The 6,186-nt window shown below is 35.9% G+C and overlaps 1 long non-coding RNA gene across 1 annotated transcript; it reads left to right on the top strand.

Annotated features, from left to right (window-relative positions):
- Positions 1 to 352: 352 nt before the first annotated feature.
- Positions 353 to 3,614, top strand: LOC142173002 (uncharacterized). Its single transcript, XR_012702399.1, has 2 exons — positions 353 to 806; positions 3,264 to 3,614. It is a non-coding gene; the product is annotated as an uncharacterized LOC142173002 (long non-coding RNA).
- Positions 3,615 to 6,186: the final 2,572 nt, after the last annotated feature.

The raw sequence follows: 6,186 nt of genomic DNA, 5'->3' as shown, positions 1-6,186 counted from the left end.
ACTTTATTTTAAGGCCAAAAACTGAAAATTACAAAAATAGTTCCATATTTCCCTATTTAATTCACGTATTAGATATTTTTAGAAGGATAATATTATTTTGAACCAACTTTATTTTAATATAAAAATTGAACACTACAAAAATAGTTTCAACTTTAATTTTAAGTATTCATATTATTCATATTATAAGTATTCATATTATTCTTAAAAAAAACAAATTGAATTTTCAGCTTTTTTAGCCCAATTTTTGTAGGAAACTAGAGCCCAATTTTGAAGCCCAAATCTTGTTAGCTCATACCCCATTTCCCTTAAGGAGATAGAAAAAGCCTAATCTCCTAATAACCCAAGATAACTTAAAAACTCCTACGGGGAGGGGTGAAGGGAGACGATCAGCAACGACCTTTCCTTTTCACTCGATCTCACCAGCTCACCGGAAAAATGCGAACGACCTTAAGCAGCCGGCCGGATCTCGACCATTCTCTAACACCCATCGTTGCTCCTCCTTCTCTTTACCATAGCTTGCCGGAAAACACTCACACACACACTCCACAAACCCCTCCCAGCTAACCCTCCAACTGTCCCGAATTCGTTTTGCATAGGAAAGATTGTGATATTTTGGCCATGGAGATTATTTGAAGAAGTGTAGTGGAGTTTGAGTTTGGTCCGGCGAAGTCAGTCCATTCGTGGTTCTGCTACGATTTCGCCATTTTGATCCATCCGTTGTTGCTTTTCGCTGGGTTCGGAATCACAATTTGTAGCCAACTTTCTTCATCATCTGATTAATAAGAAGCTGTCTCTGCTCACTTGAGGTCCAATTCTTGCCTTGTTTCTCTTAGTTTTTTTTGTCCTATGCTTGATTTTAGATAGTATAAATATGGTGATTACATGTTTGACATGTTGGTTGTTTGCTGGTTTTCAGAACTTAAAGTAGATTTTTAGGTGTTTTAGATTATAGTTTAGGTTTAACTACATAATTTGAATTAGTATTGTTTAAATATTAAATAAGGATTATGCTAAGAAATGGTAGTTGTTTCTCATTAACAGATCTGATGAATTTGGTTGTGGGAGGTTGGATGTTAATAATGAAAGTTAAGTTTAGCATGCTAATTATTTTGTTCTATTGGTTTGATTGATAGTAGCATGCTTAGGCCGACTACACTTGGGTAGGCAAACCTTAGAATTTTTTTGTTAGCGTTGAGGCGAGAGGTCGTTCCCTTAGTTAAATTTATCCGGGGAATGTGAAGCCCCAGAAAAAAATTTGCTAAATAATTTAAGATTTCGTGGTGCCAAGGTAGGCTAATTATTTTATTTTGTGTGCAAATGAGGATTCAAGATATAATGGATATCAATTGGACATGTTAATAAGCATATAAGTCATATTATAAGTGATTTGGAGTCTAAGGAGAGGCCTAAGTCTAAGCCAAGTTAGAAAATTTCATAATGGACTAAAGTTGTGAATGAGTACGCACAAGACCTCAATTTGGACAATCATATCTCCAGTTATATAAGGTGTTGTATGATGCGCAACCTATCAAATTAAAGCTCTTTGAGTCTAGTTTCCGACGCATCAAACCGTTTGTCATTTGGAGGTGTATACAGAAAGTTACGACCATTTTTCTGGGCATCTGTCATATGCGCGCCCAGGTGCACGGCGGAAGCGCGGCCCCACATATTGAGAAGTATTCTGCCTCGTGAGCGCGGCCTTAGCGCGCTAATAGGAGACCTTTAAATACGCCTAAGGATGGGAAATGAGAGGATTTAAGTCATTTTTCAAGACTAGGGCATCCTCTCCATCCCCAATCCGGCCAAGACATCCAATTGCACACCTAAGGTGAGTTTTTAAGTGTGTTTTCATAATGATTTCACTTCTTAATCACTAGTTAAAACATGGTTTTGATTGGATTTCATAGGATTTCTTCAAAATCTCAAGAACATCCCAAAAGTTGTCTTTCAAGATTTAGTCTATAAGAGATAATCTTTTACTCTTAGACTTACATATATGGAGTTATTATGGAAATACGAGTATAAATTATGTATTGTAACTCATGGGATGGTGATTGGAAGTCATAGGTGCCTAACCTAGGTTGTGTTGGTGTTGTAGAGATTGTGAGATGGGTTATTGAGGTATGATTCTTAGGTGTAATAGTATTATGTATACATGTATGTACAAATTAGGTTTGTGGGAAGATTGTTGAACATAAATAAGTAAAGATTGGGTTGGGCAATGAAGGAAATCTTGTAAAAGAGATTTGAAATCAAGATGCTCAACTAGTGTTTGATAAAATGCTCAAATGAGCTGAAACCATGAATACCTTCCTAATTTGTGTTCAATTTTGTTATGTCTCAAGTAGATTGGGATTGGTAGAATTTTCGGAACGTTGTAGTAACTTAAGGAAAGCTTAAACAAGGTATGTATGGCTAAAACCCCGTCTTTTAGAAATCGAGCTTCATCGATGTTTGTGTGAATATGGTAAGATTAAAGTTGAATTGTTGCATCGATTATTATTTTATATGAATTGGTGTTGTAACCTTATATGCGTGAAAGATGTGCCTCAACATGATCAACGTGTTATCTTAATAACTTGAAAGGGGCAAAAGATATGAATTATGTATTAAAATGCTTAGACCTTAAATTGAGATTGAAGCTGCATATAATGTGCCATCTATGTGAAAGTCTTATCTATGCTCACAATTTAAATTGCTCTTGTATGCACCTACTATCCTAAATAGCAAATCTAACATTAAAATTGGGAATGATGTGAGATGTGGCTTAGTGCCAAATATATGATGTGACAATTATGGCCCCAAGTGCCTATGAAATGATTTATGGGAAACAAAGATTGAAATGAGATGATTGATAGAAAAAGGAAATGCCTTGGTAAGGCGGCCTAGCTGATCGGGCCGAGATCGGACGCCATGCTACGCTCATGGTGGTAATGTGATTGAAGTGAATGTCTCAAATGAGGCAACCTAGCCGATCGGGTCGAGATCGGACTCCGCTCAAGATAACTGTGGTAATGTGAACAATGTTGAACAGTATGAAATGCCCCAAACTAAAGGCTATGGAAATATGATATGAAAATTGTATGATTCTTTTATATTGATAATGTTGTGATCGTTTAAAGCTTTTGAGTTGTACTTGTGATTTCCTTATTTTTGTATGAAAGTTCTTTCTAACTAGATGGTGTTTAGTTATAGATACTAATGCTATTCGATGACACTAACGTCCCTTTTGCCGGGGGCGCTACGTCTTTAAATGGATGTAGGTGTTTCTATAGTAGGTAGTGTTGGTCGCAGCTAGCGCCGCATCATCCTTTCAGCTGACTTGGTGAGCCCCACTTCGTTTCGGGGTCCTGTTTCATCTGTTTATCATATACTTTGTATTTTGAGGTATAGTCGTAGCCTTGTTACCGACATTTCCATATTACATTACTCTTCAGTTGTGTTTATAGGCTCCATAGACAGGTTGTGGGTAGTGTCGGGTATTGGAATTAAAGTAGAAATATTGATGTTTGTCAAAGATTTATAAAACTTGTAATATTTTGATGATTACGATTTAAGCTGCTAATGGAAATGAAACGGAAGTTGTTAATGAAATACTTACTAAGTGTGATTAATGGATTTCATCTCCTATTTATTCATGAATTAGTTTGGGTAGAATGAAACCTAACAGGCTTGCTCAGTCAGGTTTACTCGGTAAAGCGCTGGTCGTGCTCCTCAGTTTTGGGGCGTGACAGAGAATGCCCCGAAGGATTTGTATATATATATATTATTTCGGGGAATGCCCCGTCGTACATGTAAATGGAGGCCAAAAGTAGAAACTTGTAGTATTTTTATTTTACTTTCATTTTTCTTTTTCTTTTATTAGGTGAGGACGACCTCACGCCTCGTGTGTGTTTATTTGCTTTTCCGTGTTTATTTTTACCTCAATTTGAATATTCTAAAAGCCAACTTGATCATGTAGGCGACCGTGATTTTCACGGGACTTGGGGAATGTCTAACACCTTCTCCCGAGTCAAATGAGCCCCCTTACCTTAATCTCTGGTGCGGACTTAATTTTGGGAGTCCAAAGTGTTTAAAAAGGAAATAATCATTTTTACAAAACGGTGACCTGACGCACCGAAACTAATGTCAGGTGGCGACTCTGAGTTATTTCCTTTTGAACACAAATTCTTGTCATTTTTCATAATTGAAAACCCTTTTGAACTTGCAAAATCTTTTTATATTTTTAAGAGGGTTAGTGAGGTTTGTAAAAAAAAAAGGGTGTGACACATACGACTAGCCAAATTCGATGGTACGACATTATATGTTAATGGCAATATCATTTCACTTGTTGTAGATGAAAGAAGTTGTGTTGAGCTTGGTTGAGTAATAAGGAAGAGATCATACAGATATGTTAAGGATAATCATTTTTTCTTTTGGCATGATCCAAGTAACGATACGTAAATATAACGCTATTTCATAAGTGGTTCTAGTCTTGGCAGTTAAGAATGTCTATGTTATTCACTCATGTAAACTGATATTCAAGCATGTCTAAGTATGTTTCTAAGTCTCTATTGAGGTGTTTGATAAAGATGTTAATATTTATAATATAGTGATATATGCATCTTCCATGCCTTTACCACCGTGCTACGTCCGGTTGGGCAGTCGTGCATATTCACTTACCATCGTGCTACAGCCGGTTGGGCAGATATGCATCTTCATTTACAACCGTGCTACGACCCGTTGGGCAGACATGCATCTTTATTTACCACCGAGCTAAATCTGGTCGGGCAATCATGCATCATAGGATATGAATAATAGTCTCAAAGAGAAGCATTATATATATATATGTAAGTATGAATATATGGTGGCACTTCAGAGATGCAGGTTGATTCTTATATGGCTTTAATTAATGTTGACTTACTGTTATATTTCAGTTCTGCCTTACATACTCAGTACATTATTCGTACTGACGTCCTTTTGTTGGGGACGATGCATACATGCCTACAGGTATAGACAATCAGTTTGACGAACTCTCATAGTAGACGAGGTCAGCATTCAGCGAAGGATCGGTAAGACTCCAACTCATTCGGAGTGCATCTGAGTCTATAAGTCATCGTGTTAGAATTTTGCTACATACTTATGGATAGGCCAACACCCTGTCCCATTTAATGTCAAATAATCTTAGAGTCTTTGTAGACAGAGTTTCATTTTGTACAGTATGTCAGGGGCTTTGACGACCCATATGTATTCATGTTTTAAGAAAGATGGTTCTATTGATACAGTGTTTTCCCATTTATAGTTATACATTACGAGTTGTGGCCATGATGGCCCATGATAGTTAAGAAAGAAAAAAATGAGTTACAGAGTGGTTCGCTCGGACCAGTACGGTACCAGGTGCCAACCACGCCTCTCCAGGTTTGGGGCGTGACACTTCTCTCCAAAAGCACTTTTTTGAAAAGCTTTTTAGAGAAAATACATTTGGAAATACTTTTTAAAAGTTTGGACAAATACTAATTCTTGCTTAGAAGTAATTTTTAAATTAATTAGCCAAGCACAAATAACTTCTCACTTAAAACACTTTTTGAAAAGAAAAAAACTGATTTTAGAATCTTTGTCAAACATGATGTGAGTCAACTAAGCTTCAATCCCAAACTTGTTGGTTGGTGTTACAATCCCAAACTAGTGTGCTACATTAGTCGTCTATATTCATTAAAGTATATTATTATTTTATTTAAAATACCACAAAAAACTTCAATTTATTTTTGATATGATTACATGCACGACTTCGTTGAACTTGAACTTATGCAGTATCCTGAACAAAATCCCTTTAGTTTTTAATCTCGAATTTGAATCTTGATCTCTCATATTTTCATTCTAGCTTCATTTTTCTGCTAGATTATAAGTACCACAATTTCGTTCATCTTCACTATGCTAACATACAACGAGACCAACAAGTTTGATTCACTGTGTCACATTCAACATGTACAAAGTTTAAAGAAAATGATTTTTTATTTTCTTCATAAAGTTAGTTGATTGGGAATAAGAATTATTTACACAAAATTTAAGAATAGTATGTTTTGACCATCATACTTTAAAAACTAAATCTTTTTCTATTTTTCATCTTTTTAAAACTAAGGTCGTTATTTAATCAATTAAAAATTTCCAACAAAAGCCAAGATATATTAGCTTGGCAATCATTGAACC

The sequence above is a fragment of the Nicotiana tabacum genome, chromosome 18 (genome assembly GCF_000715075.1).
Source record: "Nicotiana tabacum cultivar K326 chromosome 18, ASM71507v2, whole genome shotgun sequence".
NCBI classification, from domain to species: Eukaryota; Viridiplantae; Streptophyta; class Magnoliopsida; order Solanales; family Solanaceae; genus Nicotiana; species Nicotiana tabacum.
Note: the sequence above shows the minus strand (reverse complement) of the source record. Positions and strands in the feature narration are given on the sequence as shown.